This window comes from Cnephaeus nilssonii (assembly GCF_951640355.1).
Source record: "Cnephaeus nilssonii genome assembly, chromosome: 5".
Taxonomy (NCBI): domain Eukaryota; kingdom Metazoa; phylum Chordata; class Mammalia; order Chiroptera; family Vespertilionidae; genus Cnephaeus; species Cnephaeus nilssonii.
In genome coordinates, this window is record NC_137076.1 from 48674001 (window position 1) to 48699989 (window position 25989).

Sequence of the window (25989 nt, forward strand, 5' to 3'; positions counted from 1 at the left end):
CAACATATGTGGACATGATGATGAAGTTACCTATCTATCCACTTGCACTATCAAAGCTGCTCTGTTCCAGCAGAGACATTAAGAGATAGATATCATAACAATTTTTATTTTGTCCACAAAGGTGTTTTTTTATCATCTGTTCAAATTATCTATTCCTGAAAAACAAATTCCCCAAACTTAATATCTGAAATGACAATATCTTTTTTTTGCTTATATATTTTGGAGGTCAGGAGTTTGGACAATGCGCAGTACAGAGGGCTTGCATTTAGTCTGATGTGTTTGGGGCCGCAGTTGGTAAAACGTGAAGGAATGAAGGTGACTCAAAGGACTGGAGGCTTCTCCTCTCATAAAGTCAGGCATTAGAACTGGGATGATTTAAAATCTGAGCTCAGCCAGGACCGTCCATGCTACATGTGACCTCTCAGGGCGCCTTGGGAATCCCAGAATGAGCTGTGGTTCCCAGAGAGATGATCTGAGAAGAAGAGTGAGTGCTCCAAGAGAGGGCTTCTTCTGACCTGGCCTGGGAATTCCTGCCACAGCAGCTTCGGAGCATTCTGTTGGCTCCAAGTGAGTCACTAAGACGAGCCCAGATTTCAGGAGAGGAGCATTAGAGCCCCACCCTCGACAGGGGATGGCAGAGTCACATTGCTCTAGAGCAGGTGCAATGTGAAATGTTGTTGAGGCCATACTGAAAAGAGACAGAAAAAGTATTGCACACTTAGTCAACATAGGAAGTCATTGGTAAACAATATCACAGGCCTAAAGGTCAAGAAACTAAAGTGATTTACTTACAGCTATACAAAGATCAGGACCTAGAGGAAATGAACCATTGACCTATACCATGGCTATAATACTACCCCATATATCAAATTGTGGCTCCAATTTTTCCATTAAACACTGGTGGAAGAGTAAGGTTGTTTAGTGAGCAATATACTTGACCTAGTAATGTAATTTCATGAATTCTTTCTCTGCTATTAATTTTGTGTGTGTGTGACCTTGAGCAAGTCTCTTACCATCTTGGAGCTTCAGCAGCTGCATTTAATAAAAGAATCAAAATATAAGCACCAATCCCAAGGTGCACTGTGAGAGCAAATGTTCCATCATTAAATCTTTTAAAATGTCTGCATAGTAATGGCTGCATGATGATTACAATAATAATGGTGACAGCGATTCCTGGTATAAAAATGATTATAATGTTCTCTTAGACAATCATTTTTGTGCCTCTCACAGTTTCACTGCATGTTATCAAAGGTTCAAAGAAATTCTCAAGCAGCTTCTGAAACTCAAGCTAAATTTCCATATGTAAAATAATTATTTTATATGCCAAAAGGAAAATAAACAGAACAAGAATAAATGAAAAATGATTTTTAAGAAATTCAGTAATATATTCTGCATAATGTTCCCTGGGGATGATGAATTGTCCAATGTTTACCACTGGCCATGTAAGATCAGAAAAACATTTGTTAAAAAAGTATCAGTGGGGATGTCTCATTTTTAAAGCCATTGTTACTTACTCCTTTACATTTATTTCTTCTTCTATCCAGGATTAAAAACAGTAAAGATCACTATACGCTATACTGTTTTACATATGAGGACATAAAGAAGCAAAATTTGCCACACCAAAATGTGTCTCTCTGGCATAAGAAACATTTTATTTTATTTATTTTTATTTTTTTATTGTTTAAAGTATTACAAATAGTAGTACATATGTCTTTTTTTCGCCCCAATTGACTTTCCCCCAGCCTCCCCTACCCCAGCACATGCCCTCACCCCTCTCCCAGTGTCTTGTGTCCATTGGTTATACTTATATGCATGCATACAAGTCCTTCGGTAAGAAATATTTTATTTTTAATAAACAAAAGACTCAGGTAGCACTATGATTGGGAAAATCCCATTTCCACAAGATGTTTAGAAAGAATTATCATCCATGAATTCAGAATTATCATCAATTCCCAAATTGCCTAAAAGAATTTAAGATAAGGACTGTCTGGGGAAGAACTATCACCATGGACAGCTATAGCATAACATGAACTAGGTGTGACAGACTGAGGAACCTACAGCAAGGCCATGGGATCAAAGTCCTCTCTGTGACCCACTGTCTATAATTGGCCTGGCAAACATTTGTTTACTAAACACTAACTCTTTCATCTCCCTGTAAATTGTCTTACTTCCCTTTGAAGTTCCAGATTCCTACCTCTTTCTCCTTACTCCAAAATGACATGTATACCTGCTTTTGCCTTTCTGTCTCTGGAATTTTCATTCTTATGTGAATTCCCAAGTATATGTATTAAAACTTGTTTTCTCCTGTTAACCTGCCTTATGTCATTTTAATTATTTGATCAGTCATAAGAGCCAAGAGAAGTATGTGTGTGTGGCGGGGCCCTCTCCCCACAAGAAACTGATCCCCTACAAAGAGATTCTTCCTACCTTACTTCCTATTCTTACTATCACAGTTCTAAGTGTCTTACCTAGAAGGAAAGATTATGGATTCATAAAATTTACACTATTACATCATGGTATCTTAGTATTTTGTGGCATGGTTCTCAAAATGCAAAGACTCCAAAAGCTTTCAATTACATGATCTCATTTTTATCCCACCATATTCCTGGGGTTGGGAGGATCCAGAATATCGCCTTGATTTAACCTAGGCAAGGTATGAGGCACTGAGAGAATTAATGAACACATGGCAATGGGTCATGGCATGATGGAAAGGCTAGATCTGGGCTTCAGCGTGGATTCTGTTTCTCTCTGGATCATTAATCTAAGCTCCGGAATCCTTCGGTCCTTCTTCCCCTTTATTCTAACTTGGGGATGGGATATAGCTCCAGTATCCTGAGGTATCCCTGTAGCTCAACTCCCTCTTTAGAGCATAAAATGGCATTCAATAAATACTTGGTGAATATACAAATGTGTAAGTTAATAAGTGAATGAGTACATGTAAACATTGGGACTAAAATTCAGCGTGATTAACTTTCAGGCCTTTCCCCTGTCCTTTTCCCTTATAAACACAAAAAAATAACTATGTAAACTTTCACCATGATAGGAAAGTCCCTCAGTATCTGAGGGGAATTGGTTTCAGGACACCTCCCCCCCACCCCCCGCCGCCTCCCTCCCCACAAAGATCCAGGTATGCTCATGTTCTTTATACAAAATGGTATAGCATTTGCATATAACCAATGTACAACCTCCTCTATATTTTAAATGATCTCTAGATTAATTATAATTGGTTGAATCTACAAATGTGAAACTTGCATACACACAGGGCCTATTATACTATTATTAATAACAAACCCAAGTAGTAATAAAAATTAGAATATCCAATAATTATTTCAAAGTAAATTAAAGAGAAACAACTACCAGTTACTTTGAAGAATTTCACACACCAAGAAAATGGCTAACTATATATCTTGGGAACTGAAAAATGAAGAATGTGCAATATTTATGTTATGCCAAAATCCTAATGCAAAGTTTGTGTGGTAAAGTTCCTAATTAGAAGCTTAAATTATAGACTATATTTGGAGGATTGACAGAGATGTTCCTTTTTAAAGGGCAAAATATGTTTTGACTAAATGAATCACTGAAAAGCATGTTTTAAGAAACATTCTCAAAAATTCATAAGTTCATCTGTTAGACAAGAAATGCAAAGTATATTGGCTATTATAACCTTTTCTGTATCTCATTAAAACATCCTGAGAACAGTTCATTCTGAATACTTTGTTGCCTCTTTTAAAAAAATCACATAACCTACTTTAGTTGAAAATATAATCTTTCAGTAAAATTGTTATGAATTTAAACCACTGTTAAAATATCATTGAATATACATAGCACTATGATTGGGAAAATCCCATTTCCACAAGATGTTTAGAAAGAATTAGCATCCATGAATTCAGAATTATCATCAATTAAAATACTTCCTCCCTTATGATATGTATTACTGAATGGAAAACAACATTGTTCTTAGATTGCTTAGTACATATCTCATTTTAAAAAATATTTTGCAAGAGAAAAAGAAATGCTTCTAACATCTTTCTCTCGAATCTAAAGTTTTTAAGATGCAACTAGCTCTGTATTTTTTAATGTAAATTCAAAACCACAGTAAAAATGAATTCATTCAGAGTCTCAAAGTATTTTATAAGCAATAAGTTGCAAATACTGAGATTATTCTCACATTACAGAAAATCTACTATAGCAAGGACTGCTATATTCATTAATTCTATCCTCATAAATTTGCTTAAATCCTTTTAGGAATCACATGAGTGATAACTAAATCAAAACATATCCATATATTTATTCAACAAATAATTATGAAGCATCATCTGAAGCGTTTATTTACATACCTTAGTGGTTACCAATATGAAGAAGATATGGATTCTGCCATTAAGAAAACTTAAAGACAAATGGACAAAGAAGACATGTAGCTCATACAAGGCAGAAAGTAGTGAAACATATAGATGAAGTGGGAATTTAGATTAAGAAATTAATTGAATTACTTGATATTACTGGGAAGAGAGAAAGCTCTGAGCTCTATCTTTAAAATATGCGTTTGATTTTTGTCATATGGGCATGAGGAGTAAAGCATTCTGAGACACTGAGGCAGGAAAAAGCATAAACAAGGACTCTGAGAAAGGAAAACATGTGGTGAGTATGTGCAATTGAAGCAGCTTAGTTCAACAGAAGGGAAAGTTTGCAAAGAGAATAGAAAAGATAAAGAGGGTAATGCCTAGACACCTCATAAGTGAGGTACTGAATCTAAAACAATGTAAGTTAGACTTTATGTTGTATGTATTAGGGGATCCACTGAAAAGTTATTAGTAGGGGAAGAACTAACAGAACTGTATTACAAGAAGTTTTATCCCAACAACGCATAAAAACTAAATAAGGAAGAGCCAACTGTCAGGAAGAACAGTAAAAGCTTCTATGAAATGGGCCAGGAAATTAGATTCTGACCTAGAGCATAGTCACTTGGGATCAAAGAAAAAACTAATGGGAGCTAATGGAATTAATGTGTAAGGCAAGGAAAAGAGCAAACAGAAGATGATTTGGTGACTGGATGGAGATCCTGCTTACAAAAGTGGAAAACTGGGAGAGAAGAATGTTAGGGAGGGAAATGTTGGCCAAAAGAACCACTACTGGACACCTCTAGACACAATTCGAAGCTCCTTACTTGTGTTATCTCATTTCACCTCCTAATAGTGAAACTGAGGCAGTTAAGGTGATCTGCCTTAGGTCACATAATTAGTAAGTAAGGTTCTGGAAAGACAATCAGTTCAGTCTGTGTCATACTGAGTTAGAGGAAGGGGTATAGAACGCAGGTGACAGTACTGAGTAATAAATGTGGAATACCAGAAAGAGCAGCAGATCCAAGACAAATCTGGGGTGAGTCCCATGCATAGTGAAAGCCATTAAATTACAGAACATTAATGGAAAGGACACAGCATTAAAACAATGGGGAAAGAGAGAGTCAAAGAAGATAGTGTTATAATTAGCTAGTTATAATATTAGTAATAGGAAGAGAGCAAAGGGGAGTCCAGACATTATAAGCTTGGCCATCAGGTCAGCTTCACCAGGAAGCTACAGCTTCACACTTCCCAGGAAACCACTGGTCCATCCCCTGCATATCACTGGGGGAGGGTATCAAACAAAGAGGGAGATGGACACACGCCCCGTGAGGCCAGGCTGACATAGGGAAGGTCAGTCTAACCTGGGAAAAAGATCATTGGCCAGGGGTTGAAGCCACTGCAAGCATACAGAATCTTGAAGGGTTAATTGGTTAAGCTCCTGGTTATAATCCCAAACAAAGAGTTCTCTTGCTCTTGCTTCACTCCTTCTCTCTTGCTCCACAACCGGAACTCACCTGCCATGTGGCCTTAAGAAGCCCCATGGCCATGCGGACTCCACACACAGGATGCTGGACTGGACTGCACTTTAATATGAAGTGGAGACCCTGGGCTGTGGCCTTCATGCCCCACTGAAGACAAAAATGGACTTTTCCATGGCGGGATGGAGGGAAATGCAACGTTGGAAACCCAGGGGTTGAATTCCATGGGAATAAAGATCACTCACCCTCCTGTGCGTTTCAGGAAATTCCTTTTCTGGCAACATCACAAGAACTCCACTTCTGCTACCAGAGGGGTACACAAGTGGGAACCCTTTGTTGTTTGTGGGGTTCTTGGGGCACTGCTGAAATAAGCGTTTTCAGAAGTCCCCATGGGAGGATGAGAGGTAGTAGAAGATTTTATTGGCATAGAGTTACATTCCTTGGGTTGTAATGTCCCATTTACCCCAAGCCAGTCCTGAAAGACGGGCAGCTGGGAGCTCAGCAGAGCCAGAAATAAGGCCAGTGTCCAGAGTTTCCAGTCCGGGTTGCAGGCGGGTAAAGTTCAGCATTTCAGATGAAAGTCTATTAAGTCCATGTGTGGAGCCCAACGTGGCCTTGTGCCATGTGGGCAGAGGGGTCCTGGGAGCCAGGTGCCCTGGAGCCAAGAGGGAGTGGTTCCTTTGTCTAGAAGTTTACATATTTAGATTTCCCTCTCTTGCAGTGGCCATGCCCATCCTCGCCAATTACCTGTTTCCAGGTATGACTGACTGACGGGCAAGCTTTTTCCCATGTTACAGATTTTATATGTTTCTAAACTGCCGTTGTCCATAAGCGGAGAACAGACTTGGACAGTGTTAAATGTAGCTTTTTGGCAAAGCTGTATAAGTGGCATGCCTATATTTAGTCTTCCCGTTTACTCCTTTCCTGTTAAATACGGTATCACTTCCACCACCAGTAACAGATAGGGACACAGAGGGCACTCCACCAATCACAATAAAAGGTAAACACTTTTATCTTTTAGAATTTTTAACTCACAAAGATAGGAGATGCACTGAATATGAAAAATACGAAAGACAAACCCTGACACTGCACAGGCCATGTAGTTTAAGTATTATTTTGATCTCATTTTGTAAACTGAGAAGTTAATCTAGAGGAAAAATGGTAAGTGAATTTTCCACTTCAAGATTTCTTAATTAATAAAACTAACACACCACATACATTATATTAATAAATGATATTTATTTTAATTACATTTTGAGAACTTATTTCTCATCCCAGGTTGATAAATAAATAGCTTGATAATTAATCATAAATCTCATAAAACATGATAAATTGCAGCTTGATTTTTTAATTACCTAATAATTAATAGCATTATATGTTACAACTAAAGCAATTTAAATTTTTAAAAATTGCTAGAATCTAGAGAAATAGAATGCTAAAGCATCTTAACAACATTAACTAGAACAAAAAAAGAAAAATATAATGTAAAAGGGAAATAAAGAAGAGGAAGAATCTATCAAGGCCTTCAAATCCATCAACAAGTGGAATCTGAAAGTGTGCTAATGAGCTAATCCATTATTCCCTACCTCTGTTGGTTTGTTTGCTTTTAATTTGGGAAGGGAGCATTGAAAAGACTTGTATGGTATTATTTCTTACTGTCAATGTAAGAAATATTCAAAACTGTAGAGAATTTTTGTGAGTTTCTTAGAGCCAACCTGAGGACAATTGCTGGGATACAAAATCTCAAGGGATTGAGAAAATACTCCTGAAAATGGCAGTTCTGCACCCTGCTTTATGCATTACAATTAAATGAGAAGACTTAAGTGGGTTACATAAAATCCATTGGTGATAGATTAGGAAGGGGGAGAGAGCAAAGGAGGGAAACCTCTGGGATTGGATAAAAAGTAAAATGATAGACACATACATCTTTTACATAGGTGGGTACACGATAGTTAATAGTCAACAATTAACATGATAAAATAGCAATGAGGGGATTTGTGGTCTCCACTCTGGTGAGGTGCTAGTGCTTGGAGGGGTCTGAAAAAGGGAAATTACATTGTTTTTGCAAAGAGATGTTTATCAGGTATGTTATCCCAGATGCAAAAAGACAACAGACAGGCTTAGTTAAGGTGAAGATTGACCTTTGTTAGGACATGACTACCTGCCTTGAACAGCCTTTAGTTAAAAAGCTTTAATTCCATATCATCCTATGTGGTTACTTTAGGTTATGCAGGCCTCTCCTGAGCTTGTGAGGTTTAATATGTGGCCCCTTTTTGTCCACATAACCAACATTTAATAGACCCACAACAAAGATCAAGAAATATACTACCATGAAACAATTCTTACTAGCATAATAATTTAATATAAATAGATAGCCAACAATGTGCTAGTCATTATGTAAAATTTAAATATTTAATTAGACTTATGTTCTTCTTTTCTGAGTTATTCATTAGTAAAATGTATTTCCCTAGTAAAATCTACTTGAATTTGCTCTTTGTTTAACATTGCATAGAATACCATTCCTTCCATAGTTTTAAGGTATAACAATCCTATCTAATAAAAGAGTAATATGCAAATTAACCATCACTCCGCTACACCCACAAGCCACACCCACCAGCCAATCAGGAGTGAGTATGCAAATTAACCCAACCAAGATGGCTGCGGCCATGGAGCGAGCAGGAGGCTTGGGTTTCCCCGGCAATGGAGGAAGCCAAGCTTTCTGCACACCCTGGCCTGCCTTGGCCTCCACTCAAGGCTACAAAGTTTCAATTATAGAAGATAAATAAATCCCAACAAAAATGGCTGCAGCCACGGAGCAAGCAGGAGGCTTGGCTCCGCTCAAGGCTACAAAGTTTCAATTGTAGAAGATAAATAAATACCAGATAACAGGGCCTCCACTTGGGTTGCAGGGGTGTGTGGCCGGCCTGCAAACCACCACAGGCTCCTCGCCCAGGCTGCCCCATGCCCCAAGGGAATCCTCACCCTGATCCAGGACATCCTTCAGGGCAAACCAGGTGGCCCCCACCCATGCACCAGGCCTCTATCCTATCTAATAAAAGAGTAATATGCAAATTGACCATCACTCCAACACACAAGATGGCTGCCCCCATGTGGTCAAATATGGCTGCCCCCATGTGGACACAAGATGGCCAGCAGGGGAGGGCAGTTGGGAGGGACCAGGCCTGCAAGGGAGGGCAGTTGTAGGTGATCAGGCCACCAGGGGAGGGCAGTTAGGGGTGACCAGGCTGGCAGAGGAGGGAAGTTGGGGGCAACCAGGCCTGCAGGAAAGGACAGTTGGGGAAGACACAGACCTACAGGGGAGAGCAGTTGGGGGGGACCAGGCCTTCAGGGGAGGGCAGTTAGGGATGACCAGAGCTGCAGGGGAGGGCAGTTAGGGGTGACCAGGCCTGAAAGGAAGGGCAGTTAGGGGCAAACAGGCTGGCAGGGGAATGGTTAGGGGGTAATCAGGCTAGCAGGCAGAAGCGGCTAGGGGCAATCAGGAAGGCAGGCAGGCAAGCAGTTAGGAGCCAGCAGTCCCAGATTGGAGAGGGTGCAGGCTGGGCTGAGGGACTCACCCCACCCCCATGCATGAATTTCGTGCACTGGGCCTCTAGTACTATATAATTATATTTACCCAATTCAAACTCACAATATTTACTTCCATTTTATGTGATGATCAATAGAGAAAAGATACAGCTATGAGACTGGGACCACTTGAGGATGCTTATGTGTAATGAAATACAATGTTTGGCCTGGCAGCTTTTCTTTCTTGGCCCTTCTAGTCAAATTCTGCACAACCTCACAGATGATAAATTTTAGCCTGAGGCCAAAAGGGAAATTCACCAGGAAACAATGATCTCTTTTGATCTTAAAACTGTTGCTTTACCAAGTGTGTAGACAGATATGGTTTTTCACTCTCTGTATCAGGAGATGGTAAAGGCGTATTACTTCATGTCATAATGATAGAACAAAACCTTTCAGTGCTGCCTCCTTTATAATTCACAGTGACTTTGAAGAATTCAGGACTTGGCTTAAATGAAAACATTTCTGTATTGCCTTACTAACTCTTCCAGCAAAAATCTACACAGACGACAGAACACACTGTAGCTGCATGCTAATACATAAATTTTAACGGGATGGAAATCAATCTATAAATAAAAAGGATATATTTCAAAACTGGCAAAATAATAAACTGATAGTGTTAGGTAGGAAGTTTGACATGAGTGGCTTGGATGGGCCTGCCCTGGGATCCTGACAGGGATCAGAACAACATTACCTTCAGACCCCTGCCCTATGGGCAATCCAGCAGCCAGAACACCTCCAGCAGGCAGGTATGGAACCACCAGATTCTTGGCCCATGACCTCAAAGTGACCTTACTAGGGTCCTGGACTAATTATAATAAAATTTGCATTGCAGCTTTGACCCTCGCCGCTCCCCCCCCCCCTTCATGGGTTTTTCTATATGCATGATGGGTAAGAGCATGTGCAGAGGAATATAGTTATATAACCCTTTTCTGTCAATCATCCCTGAATGCAAATGAAAGTCTCCATCCAGAAAATCCCTCATTTAAACCCCACAACCCAGGAGTTCAGGGCCATTGTCTCTCTTGATTGGCCTGCTCCTCCCTTGGACTGTATCTTCAATAATCCCACTTTGCTTTACTTTCATTTTCCTTGACCTTTAAATCTTGTCTGTATCAACAAGAAGAACTGAGGTCCCGCCTATAACTCCAATAGATAACAATAGCTCTATTTTAGAAAGAATAAAGAAGTGTAAAAATAATTAAATCATTTTATTCAAAAAGGCACAAAGCACCAATAATTTTTTAAATTATTTTGATTGTTTAAACATCAATAATATCTTGGACAAACCATCACAAAATACATGCTTGGGAGAGAAACATTCAAGTTATTGTAGAGATAATACAATGACTAAACCTCAAGTAGATTTGAAATGTTTTTTTTAAATCTGCCTATATGTGGATTTTTAAAATTTTCTAAAAGAGATGGTTAGCTTCTATCATAATTCAAGCAATACAATAAAGAAGTTTACTACATATACTTAGTATGGCCGATGTTACCATGAATGTAGTAACTATACCTTCACCTTACAAGAAAACTAACCACATGCTGGATTCTTCCCCTCCTGCATCAAACCTTTAGAAAAGATAGTTGTTTTTTTAATGAATGTGTATACACCCTAAAAAAAATTAAAAAGGTCACTAGACGTGATTCTAAGGAAAGGAAAGAGACAGGACCCCAGCAATAAACTTCAACGCAGGAAGCACTGGGAAGCTTCCTCAGGTAAAACCTCTTCCTGAAGGCACCTCACTCCCCACTGCTGTGCCTGTGCTGAGCACCTGCATCTGTACTGAACAACAGCCTCAGCTCACGTGGTCAAGCCCCAAAGCCAATGCCATTTGGGAGGTCAATTATCTGAGAAAGACCAACACTATAAAAAAGAATCAATCAATTTTATATATTAAAAAAACTTAGATAAAAAATGAATTAATAAGTCAATTAAAATAAGTAACGTCATATCCTTAGAGAAAGGAGGAAAATATGTACATAAAATAAACACTGAAGGTAATGCAACTAAAATCTAATAGTAATAGAAATGATTAAAAATAAAAATATAAGTGTTTTTAATAAAAACTCAATAAATAACTAAAGAAGAAAATAGAGAATGCAGATTCAGAAGTTTCCAAAATCTCTCTCTTAGCAACTCCAGAAAGAGGGAGAAAAGAGATAATGTAAGTGAGAATGTAAATTAATCTATATTTGAAGAGATAATGCCTGAGGATTTTCCAAAACCAGGAGAGGGGGGAAAAGGGAAGTCCTAGTTATCCATTTGATAAAGTCCACTGTATAATGAAAAAGATTAAAACAAAATAAGATGGCATAATAATAAGATTCAGATAAAACTTGAAAACAATGAGGATAAGAAAGAAAAATTATAAGAATTCAAATAGAAATGATAGATTATCCTAAAATGAAGACAATACACTACTTCAATCTTATAATCTGCAAAATTAAATAGAATGATTGAAACAATATCTTTAAAATGCTATGTGAAAACAATTTAAATCTAGAAATATCTAAAGGTCCAACATTCCTTCAAGAGAGATGGGCTCAGGAAAGGCATCTGCAGACTTCTGAGTACTTGAAATACGGAACATGCACTAAACTATACTTCAATAAAACTATATCCCACCAAGGAGAAAAAAACCTTCTGGAAGGAAATAATAAGATACAAAAAATTAAAGCAACTAAATCAATTCCATTTCCAAATGTACTATATATATACATACTGCAAGCTGGTGAGGCTGTGGAGAAACTGATATATTCATAAATCCTCCTATATAATAAAGAGGTAATATGCAAATTGACCATCACTGCAATACACAAGATGGCTGCCCCCATGTGGTCAAAGATGGTTGCCTCCATGTGGACACAATATGGCTGCCACAAGATGGCCGGCAGGGGACAGCAGTTGTGGGTGATCAGGCCTGAAGGGGAGGGCAGTTGGGAGGGTCCATGCCTGCAAGGGAGGGCAGTTAGGGGTGACCGGGCCAGCAGGGGAAGGCAGTTAGGGGTGACCAGGCCGGAAGAGGACAGCAGTTAGGGGTGACCAGGCCTGCAGGGGAGGACAGTTGGGGGGACCAGGCCAGCAGGGGAGGGCAGTTGAGGGGGACCATGCCTGCAGGGGAGGGCAGTTGGGGTAACCAGGCCTGCAGGGGAGAGGCGTGGGGGGGGACCACGCCTGCAGAGGAGGGCAGTTTGGGGACCAGGCCTACAGGGAAGGGCAGTTAGGGGTGACCAGGCTGGCAGGGGAGAGCATTTAGGGGCAATCGGGCCAGCAGGGGAGCAGTTAGGCGTCAATCAGGCTGGCAGGAGAGTGGTTAGGGGGTGATCAGGTTGGCAGGCAGAAGCAGTTAGGGGCAATCAGACAGGCAGGTAGGCGAGCGGTTGGGAGCCAGCAGTCCTGGATTGTGAGAGGGATGTCTGACTGCCTGTTTAGGCCCGATCCTGGTAGGATCGGGCCTAAACGAGCAGTCGCACATCCATTGAGGGGTCCCAGATTGGAGAGGGTGCAGGCTGGGCTGAGGGACACCCCCCCATGCACGAATTTCATGCACCATGCCTCTAGTATCTAATAAAAGAGAAACATGCAAATTGACCATACCTCCGCTACACCCACAAGCCACACCCACCAGCCATTCAGGAGTATGCAAATTAACCCAACAAAAATGGCGGCAGCCACGGAGCTGTAGAGAGCAGGAGGCTTGGGTTGCCCCCGGTGATGGAGGAAGCCAAGCTTCCCGCCCATCCTGGCCTGGCCTTGCCTCAGCTCAAGGCTACAAAGTTTCAACTATAGAAGATAAATAAATCCCAGATACCAGGGCCTCTGCTTGGGTCGCTGGGGGGCGTGGCCAGCCTGAAAACCACCACAGGCCCCTTAACCAGGCTACCCCATGCCCTAAGGGAACCCCCACCCTGATCCGGGACACCCTTCAGGGCAAACCAGCAGGCCCCCACCCGTGCACCAGGCCTCTATCCTATCTAATAAAAGAGTAATATGCAAATTGACCATCACTCCAACACACAAAGATGGCTGTCCCCATGTGGAAACAAGATGGCCACCACAAGGTGGTCAGCAGGGGAGAGCAGTTGGGAGGAACCAGGTCTGCAAGGGAGGGCAGTTGGGGGTGACCAGGCCAGCAGAGGAGGGAAGGTGGGGGTGACCAGGCCTGTAGGGGAGAGCAGTTGGGGGGACCAGGCCTGCAGGGGAGGGCAATTGGGGGTGACCAGGCCTTCAGGGAAGGGCAGTTAGGGGTGACCAGGCCTGCAGGGGAGTGCAGTTAGGGGCAAACAGGCTGGCAGGGGAGTGGTTAGGGGATGATCAGGCTGGCAGGCAGAAGTGGTTAGCGGCAATCAGGAAGGCAGGCAGGTGAGCCAGCAGTTGGGAGCCAGCAGTCCTGGATTGTGACAGGGATGTCCAACTGCCTGTTTAGGGATTGGGGGTAAACGGCAGTCGGACATCCCTCGAGGGGTCCCAGATTGGAGAGGGTACAGGCTGTGCTGAGGGTCACACACCCCCATGCAAGAATTTCGTGCACCAGGCCTCTAGTTGATTATATTAGTGTATTTTTCTCAACTCTTGTGGGAAATAACCTAATAGTATATATCAAAAATTTCCATAATCAGGGGAATTTATCCTTATGAAAAAGTCAAAAGAAGGAAAAGTACACTTAGTATTCATTACATAATAGAATAAAAACTGGAAGTTTGCACCTCTTAGTTAACTTCAACCTTTTCAACCATGCCACTACCCTGCTCCCCATTGGCAACCATCAGTTTGTTCTTTGTATCTATGAGTCTTTTTCTGTTTTGTTTGTTCACATTTTTTTTTTTAGATTACATATAGAAGTGAAATCATATGGTATTTATCTTTCACTGTCTGAGTTAGCATAATAACCTCTAGGTTCACCCATATTGCAAAAAGCAAGATTTTATTCTTTTTTATGGTTGAGTAATATTCCATTATATATATATATATATATATATATATATATATATATATATATATATATATATATATATAGTACTACAGGCCTGGTGCACAAAATTTGTGCATGGGGGGGAGCTGTCCCTCAGCCCAGCCTGCACCCTCTCCAATCTGGGACCCCTTGGGGGATGTCCGGCTGCCGGTTTAGGGATAGGACCTAAACTGGCAGTCGGACATCCTTCTCACAATCCGGGACTGCTGGCTCCCAACCGCCTGCCTGCCTGCCAGCCTGATCACCCCCTAACCACTCCCCTGCCAGCCTGATTGACACCTAACTTCTCCCCTGCCAGCCCGATCGCCTCCAACTGCCCTCACGTGCTGGCCTGGTAACCCTCAACTGCCCTCCCCTGCCAGCCCTGTCACCCCCAACTGCCCTACCCTGCCAGTCTGGTCGCCCCTAATTACCCTCCTCTGCAGGCCTGGTCCCCCCAAGTGCCTTCCCTCCCCTGCAGGCCCAATTGCCCCCAACTGCCCTCCCCTGCCAGCCTTCTTGTGGCAGCCATCTTTGACCACATGGGGGTGGCCATCTTGTGTGAGGGCATGAGGGTCAATTTACATATTACCTCTTTATTATATAGGGTATGCAGACATAGAAGATTATATATATCTATACATATAAATATATACCACATCTTTTTTCATTCATCTATAGGAACACCTAGGTTTGCTTCCATATCTTGGCCATGGTAAATAATGCTGCAATAAACATGGAGGTGCACATATTTTTGAGTTAGTGTTTTCATTTTCTTGAGATAAATACCCAGCATACAAATGTAGTTCCATCCTTAATTTTTTGAGAAACTTCCACACTCTTTTTCATAGTAGCTTAAGAGGCAAAAACTTCCAGTTATAAAATAAGTAAGTCACAGAGATGTTATGTACAGCATAGGAAATATAGTCAATAATAAGGTAACAAGCCCTAGCCAGTTTGGCTCAGTGGATAGAGCGTCAACCTGCGAACTGAAGTGTCCAGGGTTCGATTCCAGTCAAGGACACATGCCTGGGTTGTGAGCTCCATCCCCAGTAGGGGGTGTGAAGGAAGTAGCTGATCAATGATTCTCTCTCATCACTGATATTTCTATCTCTCTCTCCCTCTCCTTTTCCTCTCTGAAATCAATACAAATTGGAGGTGACTAGGCCTGCAGGGGAGGAGAGTTAGTGGCGACCAGGCCTGCAGAGGAGGGCAGTTGGGGGCAACCAGGCTGGCAAGGGAGGGCAGTTAGGGGTGACCAGGCTGGCAGGGGAGAGCAGTTAGGGGTGACCAGGTTGACAGGGGAGGGCAATTAGGGGCAATCGGACTGGCAGGGGAGCAGTTAGGCGTCGATCAGGCTGGCAGGAGAGTGGTTAGGGGCAATCACGCAGGCAAGCAGGTGAGCAGTTGGGAGCCAGCAGTCCTGGATTGTGAGAGGGATGTCTGACTGCCCGGAGGGATCAGGCCTAAGTGGGCAGTCAGACATCCTTCAAGGGGTCTCTAATTGGAGAGGGTGCAGGCTGGGCTAAGGGACACACACACACACACACACACACACACACACACACACCCGTGCATGAATTTCATGCACCAGGCCTCCGGTTGGTAAATAAATTTCTGCAATGTGTAAAGCATTACTATTTCAAGGAAATACACTTGGGGCTCATGTTTTGATAATTTTATGCAGACATTTAGTAATCCATTTCTATTTTTGCTTCAAAACATACTGTGGCCCTGTGCTTGTAAATATGTATTTTAAGAATGTATCAAGTTATTTTTCATCATTCTTCTTGCTCAGTTTAATGCTTCTGGTTTTATTATTCTGGGGAATTGTTAGCTTTAAAGTCTAAGCTTTTATTAATGGTGAAAAATAATGACATTTCAGACATAAGGAGGCAAATACTAATCCTTGGGACCCTGAAAATATTTCAGTATTTATTGGCCAACATAAATGAGATTATAAAATCAAGTATATAGTCACTGAAAGCTATCATCAGTCCTGTATGTCAAATGGTGAATTCATTTTTTTAAAAAGACAGAAACCTACTGAGCCCTTCCTATACAATGTGCACCATGTTTTTGTAATATTTGACGATAAAAATTTATGAATCTTCCAGCAAAAAAAATATAGTAATAAGCAGTAAATCTGTATTAAATTGAATTTACTGAGTCTAGTCTTCTATGATGCATCATCTACCCAATAACATTGGTTGATCTATAATGATTAAGATGCATAGCTACAATAAATATTAGGCAGATAACAGTTCAGCAGTTTGTACTATCAAGTTTACTGCTGTCTTCAAGAATGGTGACCCTGGAGGTATGTGTGTGTGTGTGTGTGTGTGTGTGTGTGTGTGTGTGTGTGTGTGTAAGTAACCTGTATATGTAAGTTTTATGTGACCCTTGAAATAGGTGTATGGACATAACTTTAGACATTTGCATGAATTTAGTTACTGTAAATTAATTAGCAGGTTTAAGATTTTCAGCTCTTTGGAGATCAGCTAAACCATTTTCAATTGCCATTCTGTAATGTGCATAACCTACAGCTATCACTACCCTAACTGACTGCCACAGAGAAAATCTCTGGTCTAACAATGGTTCCCAACCCTGGCACCCGTGGGGCCACCACCACAGATGATTCAATTGATTTGGAGTGGGGCTGAGCATATTTTTTAGAGCTCTCCAGGTGATTCTAATATCTAACCAAGGGTGAGAACCACTGTCCACAACTTATAAAAAAATATATCTAACAAATTTAGACGTAAGTTCTTTTCTTCTTGAAATTGAAAAAAAAACTAACAAAATGTTTTATCTGCTCTTATCTTCTACCTCAGGTCATCAGGCCTCAAGCTTCAGTCTCTATGTATTCATAGGTGCTGTAAACATGTACCCCATCTCATGCTATACTGTTCACAAAACTCCAGATATTCTAACCTTATAAACCTCCAGAATAATGGGACTACTGGGTTTAATAAATTGTTTTGTTTTGAAGAGGTGTTAGAAAAGGAAGAAACTATAAGATAAATCTGTCAATGACCTGTCCTTTGAGACTCCTGAAATTTTGTGGAACTTGTGGATCATCCTTCACTGGAGCAAACGTTAAATTAACTCTATCCCTTTCCATCTCTCTCTAGTTGGCACACTTTTTCCGGCACTGGATCCACTGGGTGTGCTTACTTAACCAATATGCTCCAGGGAACTCACCTTAGATATTGCTATGACCAAACAAACACACAGTGAAATCAGAAAAACCCCTGGTAGATAATTTCATCCACACTATTTTCCCTCATTTCAGAGATTTACTGGAGTAGACACGATTTTGTGTTTAGCCATAGAAACATCAATTTTATTAGATATATAGAATCTAACCTATATATAGGACTAAAAAGCATTTATCAAATATTCAGTACCTGGAGTATGCAAAAGCTGCATGCTACCAAAGGAGGGGGGGGTACACAAAAATGAGCAAAACTACCTTTAATAATCCTTCCTATACACCAATAATACGAAGGTGTGAATAAATAACAACGAGATAACATAGATTGCTTCCTACAAGGAGGCTATTATTTATTTATATTTTTTAGTTAATCCTCATCTGAGAATATTTTTCCCATTGATTTTTAGAGAGAGTGGAAGGGAGGAGGTTGAGGGGGAGAGAGAGAGAGAAACATGGATGTGGGAGAGGCACATTGATGGGTTGCCTCCCACACTCATCCCAACAGGGCCAGAGATGGAACATGCAAACCAGGCATGTGTCCTTAACTGGAAATTGAACCTGTGACCCTTCGGTGCCCAGGCAGATGCTCTAAACACAGAAACACACCGGCCAGGGAGACAACTTGATTTTAGTCCAAAGAAACACATGTCTGACTTCTCAATTATAGAACAGTAAAATGATAAATTTGTGTTATTTTAATCCAGTTAGTTTGTAATATTTGTTACAACAGCAATAGAACAAGTGGTTATCTATATGGGAAACAACTAAATTGGGATATCTATCTCAAACCAAATATAGCAATCAATTCAAATGGATTCCAGGAAAACATTCAAAACATTAACATAAAAATAAATGACAATTTTTGTGATCTTTGGTAGGTCATAAAATCAAGAAACACACACGTTAAACTGAAAAAGAGGCACATATGACTTAATGAAATACAAAGTTTATATATTTTGAAGATACCACAACATCAAAAGACAAATTATAAACATTAAATATTTGCAACATGTATAATATATTCAGAATATACTATATAGCAAGTTCTCAAAAATTAACAAGAAAAAGAAAACATATGCCTAGCTGGTGTGGCTCAGTGGTTGAGAATCGATCTGTGAACCAGGAGGTCACAGTTTAATTCCCAATCAGGACATATGCCCGGGTTGCAGGCTCAATCCCCAGTGTGGGGCATGCAGAGGCAGCCAATCAATGAGTCTCTCTCATCATTGATGTTTCTATCTCTCTCTCTCCCTCTCCCCTCTCTGAAATCAATAAAAATATTTTTTAAATTTTTTTTAAAAAAGAAAACATAAAGAAAAGAGCAAAATTCATGAGCAACTCAAGAAAAAGAATGGCTAGTAAACATATGAAAAGAAGCTCACTCTCATAAATGAACAAGGAAATGCAAATTAAACAACACTGAGATACAGTTTTACATCCACTGGCCTGGAAAAAGTTAAATAGTTTAAAATAATTGTTATTAACAAAGATGTGAAGTAACATGAACTCTTATCCATTGCTGATAGAAGTGTAAAATGATACAGCCACTGAATGAAATACTGCAGCATAAAATAAAGTTGTAAATATGTATTCCTGATGACCCAGAGGTTTGCTGCTACTATTTACCCAAGAGGCAAACCCAAGATATAACTTACACACATGCATCAGGAGATATATACTTATAACATTGTTTGTGACAGAAAAAAATTAAAGTCACATAATTTTCCAGCAAAGGGAGTAAAACTAAATATGAATCTCTTCAAGCACTGAAATAAAATGTAGCTACTAAAATAAAACAACTATAAGTACACATGTCAATATGGTGTATCTTCCAAACATATTGTTCAGTGAAAAAAAAATCAGAGAATATATAAAATATGATTGCAATCATTTAAATTTTAAAAACATGCAAAATAAAAAAAAATGTATTTGTAAGAATGAATTCATGTATGATAAAAGTATAATAAAAATATTTAAAGGATAAAGTGTAGCAATAATTCAAGGTGGTTGAGTGGATTTCAGTTGATAAGAAATTAGCATTATTCTATTTTTTAACTCACATGGTAAGCACACTAATATTTGTTTTAGTATTACCCTTTACATATATATCCTAATGTATAAAAACCCTGAGTCTGTAACATCCGCAATGACCAGGAGGCTTGATCAACCGGAAGTCAGTCCTGCAGTCAGCGCTGGGTCACCCTGGCGACCCATCACTGACGGCTACAGCTGCAGGCACGGTGACCCAACACTGACTGCTGAGGGGGCTGCAAATCAGGCCCGGAGAGAGGCCTGAAGAGAGAAGCAGGGTCTGATCTGTTGCCTCTGTGGCAGCTGTTGATCAGAACTGACCTCTCTCTTTCTTTCCCAGCCTGGTCAGCAGCCATGCCTCCATTTCTCTCCAGGCCTCCACTGGGGCTGCTGATCAGTCCCGCCTTTCTGATCAGGCCCCGTTCATAAGCCCAGAGATGCTGACTGGCATAGAAACTGACCAATCAGAACAAAATCTGGGTCAACTATAAGGAGCCAATGTCCAGTCTAATTAACATATTACGCTTTTATTATTATAGATATATATTTACAAATATTTTTAATATAAAATACTAAACAAAATATACCAAAAGAATATTCCCTCTATTAGTGGGATAATATGTTTTGATTATTAGATGTTCCTCCACTTATGATAGGATTACAGATAGATAAAATCACTGTAAATACTGTAAATAAATGCATATAATACACTTATCTTTCCAAATATCGTAACTTAGGATACCCTACCTTAAACGTGCTCAGAACAACTATACGAGGCTACAGTTGAGCAAAATCATCTAACACAAATCTAAATAGCCAACAATTGTAATAAAGTGTTGAATATCTCATGCAGTTTATGTACTTAAAACTTGCCAACTTCATGCTGGGCAGCTATCTTGAGTTTCATCTCAAGAGTAATTTCCTTCCTGTTCTCACCAGAAGCAGCAGACACACAGATGGGGGTTTTGTAGATATGATGAGAAGCGAAAACACAAAACAAAATATACAAAAAAAAACACAACCCTGTGGCAACACAGCATAGATGAGTATCAGTTGTTCACCCTCATAATCACGTGGTTGACAGGGAGCTGTGGCTCACTGCCGCTGCTCAGCAACATGTGGTATTTAACCCCAAGAGCTAGCCTGGAAAAGATTAAAATTCTAAATTCAAAGTATGGTTTCTACTTAATTAGTATCCCTCTTACAACATCATAAAGTCAAAAAATCGTAAGTCAAACCACTGTAAGTCAGGGACCATCTGTAGTTCAAGTTTTATATAGTAGGCATGTGTTGAATTTTAAACTCACAGAAAAATACAAGTTAATGTTTTCATAAGATGCTTACTAAAGAACAACCAAAAAGTGGTAAACCATCTATACTCAAACATAAAAGTCATTTGTTTAGCTAGAATATGGCATTTAAAAGTTAATGACCAATGTCAAGGAACCTATCTCCTCTGTTTTCTCATGGGAATTTTATGATTTCAGGTCTTACATTCAAATCTTTAATCCATTTTGAGTAAATTTTTGTGTATGGGGTAAGATAGTAGTCTACTTTCATTTTGCATGTGGCTATCTGGTTTTACTAACACCATTTATTGAAGAGACTGTCCCCTTCTCCATTGTATATTTTAGGCTCCTTTGTTGTAAATAAATCATCCACATATGTGTGGATTTATTTCTGGGTCTCTCAGTTGGTTTGTGTGTCTGATTTTTTCCTCCCAATACCATACTCTTTTGATTACCATAGTTCAGTGGTCGGCTCGCGAGCCACATACGGCTCTTTGGCCCCTTGAGTGTGGCTCTTCCACAAAATACCACGGCCTGGGTGAGTCTATTTTGAAGAAGTGGCGTTAGAAGAAGTTTAAGTTTAAAAAATTTGGCTCTCAAAAGAAATTTCAATCGTTGTACTGTTGATATTTGGCTCTGTTGACTAATGAGTTTGCTGACCACTGCCATAGTTTGTAGAACAGTTTGAGTCAGGGAGTGTGACACCTCCAGTTTTGTGCTTCTTCTTCTTTTTTTTTTTTAAATATATATTTTATTGATCTTTTACAGAGAGGAAGAGAGAGGGATAGAGAGCTAGAAACATCGATGAGAGAGAAACATCGATCAGTTGCCTCCTGCACACCCCCCACTGGGGATGTGCCTGCAACCAAGGTACATGCCCTTGACCGGAATCGAACCCGGGACCCTTGAGTCCGCAGGCTGACGCTCTATCCACTGAGCCAAACCGGTTTCGGCAGTTTTGTGCTTCTTCTTAATACACTGTTAGTGGGATTATAAATTGGTGGAGCTACTATGAAGATTGTTCAAAAAATTAATGGATAAAGAAAAATGTTGTACATGTACACACAGTGGAATACTATTCAGCAAAATAAAAAATAAAATGATAGAAATCTTGCCAGTTGAGAAAGCATGGATGGAAATTGAGTATACAAAGGTAAGTTAAATAAGTCAGAAGGAGCAATAACAAATACCATACGATTTCACTCATATATGGAATTTTTAAAAAATGGGGGAAAAAACTAACTCAGAGATACAGAGAACAGATAGGTGGTTATCAGAGGAGGAAAGGGTTGGAGGTAAACAATGGGGAGAAGAGCATCAATTGCATGGTAACAGAGAGCAGCTAGACTGGGTGGTGATCACATTGCACCGCATACAAATGTCAAATGATAATGTTGCACACCTGAAAACTATATAATGCAAACATTTAATGAAACTCCATTGGTGATGTTTTAATAAGACAATTTCTGAAGATGTGCCAGCTTATTAACAGAAGTAAGCAAAATCACTAAAACCATAAAGGGGTAAAAAACAAATAAGAGCAATTTCAAAGGTTGGGGTTTTTTTAAGGAATAAATAAAAATGTTAAAAGAGGAATAGAAAAAAATCACTATATAGCTCAAACTGCCAGATTTGCAGGTAATTTATCAAAGGCCTCCAACCCTTCACAATCACTTGTTTTGACATGAGGCTTTACAGTAGGAAAAAAAAAAAGTCTGAGGCAATAATACACCATAAAGGGAAATGTACCTAGTCTAAAACTAACCAGACAGTGATGGTAAATTACTTTCTACTGAAAGAACAAGTGTCTTGTTTACTCAGGTCCTACTCTGTCTGGACCTTTCCCTTGGTTATGGGTATCAAATCATCATTCCTGTGCACATGCAGCTAAACCACCCTTTCAGCTCCTCAAGATGACTCATGGGGCCTTAGCTGAAGTTTAAAGTTTGCTGATAGCAAGTAGTAGGTTCATCATCTACATCCAAAATTGCTTAAGCCTGCAACATTTCCCAGAATGATGAATAAGGTGTTATTTGATTCATCAGTGAATCCTGGGTAGTTTATTTTGCTCAAGAAAAGGGATTCATATCGATCAGCCAGGAAAACATTATTAAAAGGAAAATCAATTTGAAAGTTATATTAGATGGGAGAAGACCATTTTCAAATCCCTTGTCATTCACAGTTTTTTGTGCAAGTAAAGAACACCCGTGTTGATTAGGTCCTAAATATCACCATTTGGCCAGAATTTATTACTCTCTACTAGAGCGTGTGCCTTGGAGTCCTCTTTTAAGAGTAGATACTATTCTGAAAAGTTGTAAAATCTTAATAAGAGACTAGGATAATTTGCCCTTCATCAAACTATATTAACTGCATATCAACAAAGAGTTCCAAGAAAAGAAATGAGAGTAAAAAGGACGGGTCATTAAACATGTCAAAAATTAAAAGACTATAAAAGAAGCATTAGGAAGGATTTCCCTAGGAGCTCTGTTCCTTTTCTGCTGCTATTCTGCTGTTTCACAACCAGCCCTTCACCTCCTTGCTTCTATTAGCTAATTGACTTATGATAAATGTTAAGGCTGGAAGAGTTAAGGGTTGCTATGGATATTTATATTATACTCTGACATTAGAATAATCCTTGGAGGAGCAAAAGGTTAAAAACCCTTCTGGATAAGTGTTAACTAATTAATGATGATTGTACTAAACAATGTTTGGATAATTTTTCCTTGTCCCTTGACATAAAGTTGATAAATAACCCAGAAGTAAGAAAGAGATTAATGGTCGATTTAATTCCATTCAGGTACTTAATATTAGCTCCTAAAATTTAGCTATTTATAAACTGTCATGCATTATAAAGGTATGTAATATGTAAATTTAATTTATATTTGGTGAAGCGAGATTGAGGCAGTGAATCATTGAAGTCAAATACTCAACTAAGAGAAAAATAAAGGTATGTTCTCTTTTCCTTAAAAAGCTACACCATTAGTTAAATAGAGGTTAGTTGATCCTGAAAAAATATGCTTAAAGTGATAACATTAAACAAATTGATTACTCTGATGATTTTTGCCTCCACAAAAAATTTGTATTATTTGTCATGTTCAAGTTACCCGTTAAAGTATTATTAATCTTCCTTTCTTTCATTTGTATATTCAACATCCCCTTCTCAATTAGATCTCATCTACATGCCACAGCAGTCTCTCCCATCTATAATAATAAAAGCATAATATGCTAATTAGACCGGATATCCTTCCAGACGACCTTCCAGACAAAGCCGTGGCAGCAGGGGCCAAGGCAGCCACCGTAGTAGCGGGGACCAAGCCCCTTGCACGAATTTCATGCATTAGGCCTCTAGTTTATATATAAACTTCAGACACTATTTTATTCTCTTCTTTTCAGATTTTGAAAATTTTTCAAATTTATCTATTCTCACCCTCTCCATTCTATGTATTCCATTGCAAAGAACTTAGCTTGTTACTCCATCAAATCAAGATTTAGTAACCTTGGAGTCATTAAACCCAATATATGATGAAATGCTATCCATACCTCTCAGCAGCATTTAATGATGTAACCACTACCTTTGTTGTTTGAATTCTATCACTCAACATACTTGTGGGTTTTTCTCTCCTCTTCAGATCCACGTCTTTCTCCATTCAGCAATAAAAATCTTGCCTTACTGTTTCTCTTCTCTATGTTATCTCTGTATCCTATTTTATCCATATCCAATGCTTAAATTAGTGTGTATTATATGCACACACACACACAGACACATGTATGTGTGCACGTCTGTGCAGACATGTGTATTTGAGCATATATGTGTATCAATCTTCCCTGAGTGGCAGACTGGCCAGGCTCAGGACAACTACAATCTTTCATCTGCTGGGCTTGCATTCATAGGGCTTTTTGCATCTTTGCTTATCTCCTGGGTCTCCTCACTTTCTTCATATTTTTGCTTTCATGTCACTTCCTCTGTGAGGACTTCTCTGACCTATTAAAAACACTCCATCACATTATTAGCTGCACAAGGACATCCTTTCATCTGTTTTAGTCCATGCTGTATGTCCCTTGCCTAGAGCAATGTCTGACAGATAATAGCACTTGGTGAATATTTGTTAAATGAAGTAATAAATTTCAATCAGGTCACATCACCCATTGAAAGCACTTGTTTGGCCTCACGTGGCATTTAGAATACAAAACAAATCTTATCATATAAAATAAGACCCTGCAGAGTACAGACACCTTCTTCTCCCTCTCCAGCCTCTTTCAACTCTTCTCCTACTGCATTTCAGTATCCAAACCACATTAGCCCTCATTTCTTTATATATTACCTCTTTCATCCCATCTCAGGGCATATACATATATGCTCCTCTACCTGCTTAGAGAGACCTTCTTCTAACTTTTCCTAGTGAATCCCCTACTCAGCTTGCAATTTCAGCAGAAGATCCATTCCCTCTTGTAATCCTTCCCTTGGCCTCCCAGCCCATTCATTGTATGTTCATATTTCAACAGGTATTTCATGTCACATGTATCATAATTGTAACTTTCACATTGTAACATTTTCTATTTTCCTTATTAGACTGAAAGCAGGAACTTTGTTTTGCTCACCATGGATGTGCCCATCCTCTAAGGTGGTATCTAGCACTGAGGTGTAGTCAACAAGGGTTTGTGGAATGAATGGGGAAAAGAAGAAACTGATGTGCCTTTAAATCAGGATAGCAGGGATCAAATTGTTGGAGTCCATTCTCATTAGTTCCCAATTAAGGGGAACCTTCATTAAAAAGGAATGCTTAAATTAGTAAGCAAAAGAATTTTTAAAAATTAAAAAAAGAAACACAATAAATGAGAAGAAAAAATGTAAAAGCTTTCTACCAGGCCACTAAATCAACCAAATTTAGTTATAATTTGTTTTAACATTCACAAAATTATCTATATATAAAAGGCTAAGTGACCGACCATTCGTCCGACCAACCAACACATATGACATGCACTGGCAATCTATATATATAAAAGCATAAGTGATCATCTGACTCTTCGACCAGTAGCTATGACCCGCAATGACAACCAGGGGGCAGACGCTCAATGCAGGAGCTGCCAAGCGAC